Source organism: Panicum virgatum, chromosome 8K, assembly GCF_016808335.1.
Source record: "Panicum virgatum strain AP13 chromosome 8K, P.virgatum_v5, whole genome shotgun sequence".
Taxonomy (NCBI): Eukaryota; Viridiplantae; Streptophyta; class Magnoliopsida; order Poales; family Poaceae; genus Panicum; species Panicum virgatum.
In genome coordinates, this window is record NC_053143.1 from 14,172,288 (window position 1) to 14,184,566 (window position 12,279).

Here is a 12,279-nt window from a genome sequence, read left to right on the forward strand (position 1 = left end):
CTGACTCTGAGCCGTCTTGTCGAGGTTGGGCCTATTCAGCTCGACCGATCCCTCCTGACGGTGCTTGTTGACAGATGGAGGCCGGAGACACACACGTTCCACCTCCCGTGTGGGGAGATGACTCCTATGCTGCAGGACGTGGCCTACCTCCTCGGCCTCCCTATCGTCGGGGAGGCTGTAGGTCCGCGTGTGGTGGCGGCCTCGTGGAAGGATGACCTGGAGGCCCGTTTTGCCCTGGTTGATCGCATGGAAGAAGCTGGTCCGATCAACCCGCAACCCCGCGAGCAGCAGGTCCTTTGAAGACCTGGTTCCTATAGTTTACAATACGTATTCATTCCATATATCAATTTAATTGTTACAATTCACATGGGTCGATCCTGCACCAATTGATTCTGTTCAGGAGTTCATCGAGTACCTCCAGATAAAGATCTTTGATCTGGAATGCAAGGTGAACCATTATGAGGAAGTGAGCGAGGGTAACAAAGACAACGAAGTTGATGATACCAGCAATGCTGCCGGTTCACATGATGAACCATGCACTATTCCTTACTGCAACTGCCCTTGTGACAAGAAGAAGGGTCCTGCGCCTCCGGCACCACCGCCTACACCACCTGCAATGGGTGGATACTGCGGAGAAGGCTCAACGCAGTTTGCTACGTGGGGGTACGGCTACTAGGACTACCCTAGTGCTAGTGACATGCTGCATCGTTGTGTTTGTTCTGTTTTTTTAAATTACCTAAGGCATGTTAGGTTAGTCCGGAATCTGTTTACCGTAGTTTGCAACGGGTTCTGCCATGCCACTGCATGTGTGATGTGTGTTTCATTATCGTTGTATTATGATGTAAAATTTGATGGTTCACATTATGTAATGCATTTCTTAGTTCTTATTTGTTATCGTTATATTAATTAAATGTGTGCTTTTTAGTATTCTAGTGACATGAAAAGTTCCGAGGGCCATGTCCGTGCCCAGCAGAGGGCTAAGAGGGTCCGACGCCCTAGGGGTGGTCAGATATATCTGATTTTTGTATCTCTGATGTTTATTTGTAATGAGATAGCTGTGGATCGCTTATTTATACACTTCAACGTTCGCCTCTGATCACTCTTGTATTTTCTATTACATACAATAGATGGTATGTTTATACTTCGATGCTCCATTACGACTAAGTACGATTCAAACTCGACATTATGTACATGTCCAGTGAATGCAAGTTAGGTATGAGACATACATACAAGCATAATACAACATTAACAATACTAAATGCGAATACATCTTAAACTGATGAACATCATATGTTATAGATCATGACATGAAATCATCTAGGTCGTCATCCCAGTTGACAGATGGTGGTGCTGCAGGTGGTGTTGTATGGCTCGACGAACCTCTTGGCTTTCTCTTTCTCTCTTTTCTGGATCTACGTTCATGTACAGGGGGAGGAACATCATGTGTTGGAGGCCATGGTTTGGGGGGTATGAAGTCATCCATGTCGTCATCCCAGTTAACACAAGTTTATGCTGCAGGTGGTGCAACATGACTTGACGAACCTCTTGCCTTTCTCTTTGTCTCTTTTCTGATTCTAGGTTCATGTAAAGGGGGAGGAACATCATGTGTTGGAGGCCATGGTTTGGAGGGCATGAAGTCATCCATGTCGTCATCCCAGTTAACACAAGTTGGTGGTTGAGGTGCTGAAGCATGACTCGACGAACCTCCGGGCATCTGTTCTTGCGCAGGCCAAGTACTATCACCCGAAGATCTTATCCACCTCCTTCGTCTAGTTTGCGGCATAAGTCCACCAAAGATACATACCAATTTACGGAAATTTGGTATCGTTTTGTTAATCAACTCCGTGTCCTCGGGGTAATCCTAACATATAATTAAAAAATAATGTTACTGTTTCATAAATATGGATTCGAAATAACGGACGGGATTACAACTGAATGAGAGTTATCTTAATGTGCATCTCATACACCTCTGGCCGCATCTATATCTTACAAGAACTTTGTAAGAATCCAATGATATTAGGATGATTCGCTAGTTCACATACTCTCATGTATATATTCCGACGTTCTAGCAAGTGTCCCTTTACATCTTGCGTCGTAATACCTCGAAATAATGTGAAATCTTTAAACTCTACTACTTTGGACATCACCATCTCTATCGTACTATCCGCTAACGGATCCAACTTCTTACTGATAACAAGATGGGTCATGATATCAAGTATTATACTAGATTTTTCTTAGGTCTATGAAAATCCTCCACAATTGGAGGCAGCCATTGCCTTATGCTGCAAGATCAATAAGGCACTTTCATAATTCTATTTTAATTCATAATTAATTTAAAAACAAGTCTGTAATAGTACTGAAATTATAATACTAAACGAGTGTTGTAAAGCACCAAATCTAATTCAGCTAATCCGCTAATTAAATTAAATTGTTACACAATATCAATGGATTCATATGAAACTTACCGGTAGATCACAAGTACGCAATTCGGCAGAGCTTCACCGCTTTGCTTCTTCTCACCCCTCTCTTTTTTCCTAAATTTCTAGGCTCAAATGACAAAGGGAATGGCGGCGAATGGCGGCCAGGGCTTATATAGGGGGAGGGACCCTATCGCCCCCCCAACGGGCGACAGGCCCCTGTCGCCCCTGGGGTGGGCGACAGGCTCCCTTGCATTTTTTTTGCCCAGGAATCTCGTTGCGAATTTAGAAAAAAAATTACACTTAGGGCCTGTTGCCCTATGGGGGGCAACCGGGGGTATTTTTGAAATTTTTCAAAACAGACATATATTTTTGAAATTTTGATTTTTTAAAAATATAAAAAAGAAAAAAACGCCGAGCGCCGCCTGTGCGTCGCGGGCCACGGGCGAGCGCCGCCTGTGCGTCGCGGGCCACGGGCGAGCGCCCCGAGCTGCGTGCCGCGCCTCGCGTGTGCTGCTCGCACGCACTCCTCACTGGATGCTCACGAACGAACCGAGAAGAACAAGATGGGTAGAAAAATAAAACACCCGAAACTTTTATTCAAAAATCCTCCCTAACTCAATGGATCGAGATGAAACTTGGCCATATATTCGCAACCTCAAGGATTAACAGATCCAAAAAGAAGTTTGCGAAAAGATCGAGTAGAGATCGCAAATCGAAAATCGTACAAAAAAATACCCCGAAAATCACAGAAAAAGAAAAACCTGAGGAACAAGATGATGAACACCAAAATCACTCAAATCTCGACTCCCGGAGGACAAAAGAAGGTTAGGGCCTCCATTCCCAACAAATCTCCAACAAAATTTGTACACAAAACCTAATCCAAAAATAGGAAAAATAAAAGAGCAAAATGAAAAGGTAAAGACTTAATTACAATCGGCCGTAATCTAGGCCGTGTTTGGTTCTTTTTCACGTTTTTACTGTAGCATTTTTGACCAAAAATTTAAACTATCAAACGAAGTCTAATTACAAAACCACCTCCACAACCCCCCCTGTAAATCTCGAGATGAATCTAATGAGGCCTTTGACCGCGCGATTAGAGGATAGTTACTGTAGCATCACTGTAGCAAATCATCAATTAATTACAACAATTAGATTCGTCTCGAAAAGTTACACCCGTCCCTAAAAAGGTTTTGCAAATAGACTTCATTTAGTACTCCATGCGTACGAGATTCTCTTCTCGAAAAACGTGCGCGAAAATTTTTCATGAAACCAAACACGGCCCTAGTCCAGTCGCACGGCGGGGTGCATCTGCCGCACCCACGCTCGTTTGATTTGGCGGACCCACGTATCAGTAGCAGCCGAGATTTTTTATTCAAAGCATCGATTGCCCACCCGTTCATTTCCTCTCCTCATCCCCTTTCGTCTCCTTCATTTCGTCTCTGTCATTTCTTCTGCTCATCCCCTCTCTCTAGGGTTCCTCTCTCATCCGCCAAAGGGGCATTTGCTCCAATCCACCACCATCTGCGGGCGAATCTGGGCTCTCGCGAGAGCATCTCCGAGTGGGATCAAACCGCAAATCTATCCAGGTTGGTGGTTGCCCTTTTTTTTCCGCCCCGTTTACTGCATCTACTCCCTCTAGGGTTCATTCTTTTGAATTTTGCTGCATATGCTCCCCTCGTTGAGGTCATTTAGAATCAAGTTTTGGCAGGGAAGTGCAGATCAGTGTAGGTGAGTGCATTACCCGCGCACCACCCTCTCGAGTCCACGTCTCTCGTCCACAGGAGTGTTTGATTTCTCGAGGCTTTCTCACGCTGAGGTGTTCCTATCCTTTTCGGTTGTTTTTCCCCATTTTGCTGCATCTGATTACCCCCATCACGCATGCAGCGATTTGATTTTGGGGTTGTTTTTTGGTGATGGTTATCATCTAGGTCATTTGAAATCGAGGGGGACGGGCAGGAATTTTGCAGATCGGTGTAGGTGAGGTCATGCCCCGTGCACCCCCCAACCAACCCCCAAATCCATGCGCCCCCTCCCACTGCATCTAATCCTTTTGGTTTGTTTTTGGTTTGGTGGAGCTCATTGGCAAGCACATCTACAGGGGGTCCGTGATCGACTGGAACTGCAAATCACCCCGAGGGTTTGGCGGTATCTCAAGTCTGAAACAGGTGAACGATTTCCCCAGTCTCCCAGTGCTTCCACACTGGATTCCGTTTGAGTTCTCTCATCTGTGAAGTGTTTTGGGGTCTGATTTTTTCAGTTTTGTGGAGTTGAAGTCCTGCTCACAAGGGGAAGGCTCACACCGGATCAGGGGAAAATTTTCACTAGGTGAGTCAACTCAATGCCCGCCATCCTGACCAAATCAAATTTTCAAGCATGCTGCTGATGTCAGACTGTGATGTGTGCTCCTACTGTGAACTAGCCAATCAGCACGAACAAGCATACAAGAATTAGCTTGAAAGGTCGGATTGAAAAACTTAGAGCACTGAATAGCTCGTGAAAGGTCAGGCAAATGAATGGATTAAATATTGGCTAATTCAAACAAGTAAATCCAACAACAAGTAAGCATCAGGTTGCTGTCGTTGCTCATTAAAGAAGACAAAAACTGAACTATTATAGCTCTGAGAAAATGAGAATATGTTGCTGCGTTCCTGCTGATGCTTCCGCACTGCTATGGCTCTGTGATTTTTAGCTTTTTTTGTCTCACAAGTTATATAATTAAATCTGAATCTGCTGATGCTTCCGAACTACTAAATTTGTGTATTCTTTTCAGATAATTAAATCTGAGCATGTCTAGTTATCAGCTTTTTTCAATTAAGTTAAGGTTTTTTTGCTGAACATTGTAATTGGTGGTCTATATACATGCTTACTTTTATGAACATATTCAGATTTAATTATCTGAACACAGCACCACTGTCAGCGCCATCACTTATCTGAACATGTATAGTTTTATTTTGCATAAGTGCACACCTTGTCCTGCTACGCACATTTCCCCGCTATGGATCAAGGTTTTTAATTGACTCCCACACAGCACCACCACCACCACCATTACTTGCTTATTCATTTGTTAACACCACCACCAACACCATTATTACCATTACTTGCTTATTCATTTGTTAACAGCACCACCAGCACCATTATTTTACTTCTTCATTTGTGTAATGTGCAGTTTTTGTCTCTATGAAACACACACTAATTATAATGCCAAGAGCACAGAAGCAACGACATGCCCGTGCGGCATCATCCAATGCAGTATGTTCTCCTCTCCCCCCTTTTTTCATGCAATAGCCCCAAGTCACAGTTAGGCAATAATTCTTTTTAGCAGAGCAAATTCATGCATCTTATTAGGCAATTTTTCCTGACTGCCCTATGTATTTTTTTTGTTGTCCAAATGTGTGCAGAACATTGGATACAGGGCATTCCCTGCTAGACTTGTGAAGTTATATGAATACATATCTAAAGATCAGCAGGCTATGATTTTTGATGCAAAGGGTAGTGGAAATTGGAGAGCCCTAAAGAGGGGTGCACAATAAGGTGAATCCATCTCTCTACCTTGTTTCTTCGATTTTGCCATCTGCTGGTTTCATTGTTTAATCATGGCTTGCTTGCTTCATCAGCTTGGGCAAGGAAGCAGCTAAGCAATCAATAAGGTTTCAAGATGTCATTTTCATGCTATAGTGATGCAACTGCTGGTTACATTGTTTAATCATGGCTTGCTTGCTTTTGGCCTGTGAATTGAATAGTTGTTTAGTTTATTCAATAACATGAGTTTTAGCTCTTATGCTTTTTGTTCATCTCATTTGATCTATCAAGTAGCTTTTACTGGTATTCTGTAGATGCATGCAGCTGCAGCTTGAATTTGTTCAGAACAATTGAAGAACAATGAATATCTTTCGATTCCATTTTTCATTGGCCAATAACTTGGCTCTAAATTAGGTAATAATATTGGAGAAATTGTTCCCAATAAAATTGTTCCATAGAGGCAATAATAATGGTTCCCAATAAGCAACAATATTATTCTACGAGGCATAACAATACACTTCATTAAAGCAATTTTGTTGGAATTCCTCATAATTTATTTTGTTTATTAGTTGCCTTCTGTAAGTAGCACCAAAGCACATACGCTGGGATTAGTTGGAGGTAATGTTTTGGCCGGAATTCTAGGTGAGCTTTCCTCATCATTTTTTTTTTGCATTTGTAGTCTCATGAGGCAACAGACTATCCCCACAGCCCCTCTGCACTATGTGTTTTTTATGTTTCTAGGTATGGTACTATATTTGATTTTTCCTAGTTGAAATTAACACTATATTTGTAAAAAATATCTAAAAAATGACAAAGCAATTGCATCTATATTTATTCAATTTTAAACCAATTCATTTTAGATGGTGGAGAAAAAGGAACCTATTGTAGGGGCTTGACTAAGCAAGTGCAAAACTACATGTTGGATGCTTGCGACCCACAAACTTTTCTACTAGCATTATTAGAAGCATTTCAATAAAATTAAGTAGGCATTTAAATACTATTCGGAAAGCATTTTAAATGTCCAGTTCAAGCAATTTCTTTAACATTTTCATACATCTCATGTAACAACTAATGGACTCTCATTTTTCCTGGAACCAAATCTTTTACATCATTACAATCACTGGACAAATAGACTAGGTTCCAATAGATGAATAGGCAATTGCCTTTTTCGGAATCAAAAGTTCCTTGCTTATTTTCCCGATACATTTTTGGAGCAGTGCGACATAATTGACTTGCAAATCCCCGCACTTCTTCCTCTTTGCTTAAGCATTCAACCCCTTAGATCACATATTAGACCACTTCAGTTCCTGCTGATTGTTCATGTTCATATATATCATGTCTAGCATTTAAGTTGAGCTAAGCAATTTAGTGATTATTCAGTACCAATTTAGTAATCCTGTATAGGCAGTAATATTGTATTTATTAGACAATAACATATTTTATTGATTAAACATTTGGTTTACTGGAATTTATTTGTAGGTTGCCTATGCTAAATCGACAAGGACTCAAGGAGATTGTGCATTATTAGTCTAGCATTGTTTTGTATGAAAATTTCATCACTAAAGATATGTAGTAAATATTTGTGAAAAACACTAACTCTGCATAAAGTACAGCGGAACCTAATCATAACACTTCTGTTATTGTGTTTTCGATCTTGGTGGTGCGGGTAACAAGTCCACCGTTTTTCTATATCTTTGTCCAAAATAATATAGTTCAATAGGCAATAACATGGTTCTGATTATGCAATTTTTATAGTTATGACTAGGTAAAACAATGTACTTTGTTATGCAAAATTACGGTTCCCACCTAGGCAATATGGGAGGGAATAAGGACATATTATGATTTTAGATTATACAAATCAATATAATTCATTAGGCAGTAAACTACTTGGAATGGACATCTAAAATGCTTAATTGGAATAAAACTCAGGCTTATAAAACAACCAGATATAAATTGACTTGCATTATAGATACAGATTGTACATAGCACTACTGGCTTGTAAAACTCACTGGTTTGCTGCTTTCTTATGCCACCTTTGACACTCAGGCTGCTAATTTGATCCATGTTTTTGTTTCCTGGATGTGTAGTTTTGATTGGTTCACAAGCACGTTTATAGATAAACTCTTCAAAGTGTATGACATGGAAATACACAACCAAATATTCTACACGACAATGTGCTCATGTCTTCTTAGTTTAACTGGTAATTGCTTGATGACCTGTACTAACATGCTGCAATTTGATTAGCAGTTTTGTTCATCCAATTATTCTAACAATGTTTTGTTAAAATATATTAGTAGTTCAGTACATGTTAACAGTTGTGATGATTGTGTTTATACATCTCTGTTACTTTCTTTTTACAGATCTGATACTCCATAATCATCTGATTCAGCTGTGGACTTTATGTTTTGTCATCCATATTGCTTCTCTGAAGTCGTAATCCTATACAGTGTAAGGCTTACCTCTTTATTTGTAATTCTGCACTATTGCTTGCTCCTCCTTTCCAAGTGACCATGTGAAGGTAAATCCAATTGAGTATAGATGGATAGATGTAATGGAGTTAGCATGGTGAATGGAGATGAAATAAATTGATGGATAGACATCGTGAAATTTCCAATGCTGTGGAAAAATGTATCAGCAAAATAGTGTCAATTTTTTGAACTTTCCTCTCCCACACCCACATAGAAAACTATGCTATTTTTTTTGTTTGAATACCAAAGACAACTTATCCTTTTGCTCTGGAATTTACATTCTGTATTATTCCAGGTTGTCTGGCTAGTCAGTTCTTCATATCCTACACCATTCTAACATTTGAGACTCTCACATTTGCTATCATAATGACAACTAGACAGGTAGGTATTGATCTCATCAGTGTGGTATTCTTGCATATTCCTATTATTTAACTTTTTGTTTGTTCTAACAATAGTTGTCCATACATGTTGTAGCTGGTGAGCATATTGCTGTCCTGCGGCTGGTTTGTACATCCTCTCAGCTGGATGTAGTGGCTTGGTGCAGTGAGTCATCTATCTTGTGTCTCACCAATCATCTTACATTGTTCTGTTTCAGTGATGAATAACTTTCTCTATTACCAGGCAATTGTATTCGGAGCACTGTACACAAAGAATTTCTTAAGAAGTAAACCACAGAAAGCAGCAGCTGCAAGCCCGCCAGGCAGTTCTAGCCTGAATCTTCCTCACAATAGTTGACAAAATAGTATAGGAAAAAATCGACTTGTTGTACCGGAACGAAGTCTGTGTCCGAGATCAACAGCGTCATGACAAGTTAACTGGGCAGATAGATTCCAGATCTAGCTCTGTTACTACCTAACCTGGAGGAGATGAATTGGTGGCCCTAGTGTTAGTCCCGGTTGTAAATGCTTTTGACCATGTTCTAATGTGATCATAATTTATATAAACTTTGGTTATGAGGTTCTTCAAATTTGCTTTATTGTATTGGTTGATTTGAATGAATTACCAGCAATAGAATGCTACAGAGTACATGTGCAAAGAAAATTTTGATCAGCAGTTTTTTATACTATAAATACATCTAAAAGGCAATATTTAATGCCATTTCTACTCGATGCGGACAAGATGTGAGCTAGGACCTTGTTTAGTGCGCACTAAACAATGACTAGGGATATGATAAAAAATTGTGATGCCAGAAAAAGAAAACTAGCAATACAGGTTTTGTCTCCCTCCTAAAATGGAAGCGGTCGTACCGCCGGTCTATATTACGGCTCCGCCGGACCTATATTACGGCTCCGCCGGTCCGGCGGAGCCGTAATATAGACCGGCGGTACGACCGCTTCCATTTTAGGAGGGAGACTAGCTACGTCCAAATGAAAAACTAGAGTGGCAAAAGCACCCTCTAACTAGCCATGCCTAACAATATATAGTCTCTGACGAATGACTAAAATACCCCTACGCTATTAAGTTCGATACACATCCACGCAGGGGCAAAACGGTCCAGATCTTTATAGAAGCCTCGGACGGACACGCCGCCTTTATGACTTCGCTTCGCCTTGACGTAAGCTTCGCCCGGACCTTAACCGCGGCAAGTCCGCCCCCGGTTTTGAGGCCCAAACCGGTCAAACCTGTCTCTCCCGGTTTTAAGGCCAAATTAGTCAAACACTTACGCACGCCGCTACACGACGTGACTGACTCCTGGTTTTGAGGCCAAACCGGTCAAACCGCCGATATCGACGCGTGTCCGACCTCTCGCCGAGCCTTAACACCTTCGAGTCATTCGAGCGCGCCCGCCGCTTGCTCGCCATCGTCCTCGCCGACTTGGCCGACGCCGTCTTCATCACTATGTACTCTTGCTCTTTCGTGCACCATGTAGACCGCCCATAGCTCCGCATGGCCTCCTCGGGTCCCTCGGTCCAGGCCTACTCGCATTCACCCTTCACCGTCTTCGTCCCTCGCATGAACCTTTCGCTTATCCGAGGCTACTCGCGTCCATCCTTCACCACTGTCCTTCAGCATGAATCTTTCACCTGATCTTCACCACGCGCCGTCGACCGCCATGCCGCATCCTACACCTGCATATCACGAGCCAAGAGATACATCAAATCCACACAACGTTGTCAATCACTCATCATCCAAGGGTGACCACCATTGGTCCTCAATATCTCCCTTGATAAGTGCATTGACAACACCCAACACAATTTCATCATATAAAAAAGACTAAAGGAAGAAGAATAAAAACAAAACTCATTCAAGTGATCCAAAAGCCAAGTGAAAAGGCAAGCACAAGATCTCCCAAAATGAGAAGTCTCAGTTCCTAAAGACAAGGACAAAAACTCGACACAACTGAGACGAAACACATGATCCCTCAAAAAAAGGCAGAAATGGCTTAACGCCAATCATGTGTAAATTGAAAGCTCGATCCAAAAGCCGGCTCCTCTAGAAGTGGTAAAAGCTCAACACAGCCGGCACAAGAGCAAAAGAGATATACAAAATCTCACAATGCTCATCAACTCGCATAGAGCAAAAATGTCGCACAGAGTCTCACAAAGCTCACAAACTCGCACAAGAGCAAAAGAGCAAAAGACACATGAACAAAGCTCATGAACACCCAAAATGCCATCAAACCCGTTTAAAAAATTTTGTCGAACGCTCATCACTATTAAATCAAGGCTCATATCAAGTTGATTTCCACATTATCTCCCCCTTGATGAGTGTGTTGACAATATTAAAGCACATGAAATGGTTTGAGAGCCAAAAGTCGAAAATATCATCCAAGTGATCGAAAGGCAAGTAAAACTCATATTCAAGTGAACAAATGCCGCATAAAAGCCAATATTAAAGTCACTTGCATGAGAGGCATCACAATTGCCAAATAAACTTGGAAAATTCTCGGTCCCCAAAGATATGGGCAACGGTTCAACACAACCGAGACAAGAACGCATAATCGACAAAATAACGAAAGAGAGCAATGAACTCATAAGCTCCCCCTGAAATGCAAAACTCTCCTAATGCAACATGTCATAAAAACTCTCCCCTTTGATGACAATGCAACCGTCAAGAATCACATGAGAGAATGAAAGAAAGGGTGCAACCTACAAAGCTTCTCAAATAGACCAAAACTATTGAAACATGCTACAAGTGAATTAAAACATGAGAAGCGGGTTAAAAGCAAGTGTTCAGAGCCATCATGAGAATATTATGATGTAATTAGGAGGCAAAAGCATGGTTATGAGTGTTTAGCATATTTTAGATATATATCACCACATGAGCAAGCAACTAGCTAAAAGATCACTCTGGCAAAGATCAACAAGTTCATAAAAGCTCACATAAGGATGACAAGTTCTCAACATAAGACCATTGCTAACACATGCAAGGCATTCCTACTCATTTCCCAACTCAATGAAACCATGAGCCTACTTCTATGTCAAGCACATGTAACAGCAGAGCAACCTGGTGTTGGTACTTTGTAACATCATGAATAAAATCCGCAAGCGCGCGGATACCGCTGTAGCTTTCACCTAGGAGTATTCCAGGGTATCGTATCCACTGGGAAATGTGAGTACACTATCTACGGGTTCAGGCTCATCCAAGAACGCACACACTAGTGCAGAAGGGATAGGACAGAGAGGACTTCCTAAGATTTAGAACCTATATTTAGAAAAAGAGATTCTGCGCCTTGTACTTCGAACTACTGGTTTCAACTGGCTTTCGCAAGCCAATAGCTCCTGTAATAATATTCTATCCAATATCCGAACATGGAGGTTTACGCGGGCTCGGACAGGGCTGTCACCACCTGCCGGCTACCTCTCAATCTGTGGGCATATCAGGCAACTAAGTAGTAAAGTCTAGCCTAGACACCACGTCTACGCTCTACT

At 41.6% G+C, this 12,279-nt stretch overlaps 1 long non-coding RNA gene across 50 annotated transcripts; it reads left to right on the forward strand.

Moving 5' to 3' along the window:
• The first annotated feature begins 3,714 nt into the window (after positions 1–3,714).
• LOC120644008 lies at positions 3,715–9,383 on the forward strand. Of its 50 annotated transcripts, none has more exons than XR_005663324.1 (13): positions 3,747–4,006; positions 4,129–4,397; positions 4,496–4,585; positions 4,678–4,745; positions 5,587–5,669; positions 5,819–6,067; positions 6,619–6,680; positions 7,419–7,481; positions 8,027–8,139; positions 8,300–8,387; positions 8,703–8,788; positions 8,882–8,950; positions 9,029–9,383. It is a non-coding gene; the product is annotated as an uncharacterized LOC120644008 (long non-coding RNA). The 50 variants fall into 50 exon arrangements; XR_005663333.1 differs by lacking the exon at positions 7,419–7,481 and having other exon boundaries at positions 3,751–4,006; positions 5,819–5,951; positions 6,035–6,067; XR_005663339.1 differs by lacking the exons at positions 6,619–6,680; positions 7,419–7,481 and having other exon boundaries at positions 3,756–4,006; positions 4,129–4,236; positions 4,349–4,397; positions 5,819–5,951; positions 6,035–6,067.
• Positions 9,384–12,279: the final 2,896 nt, after the last annotated feature.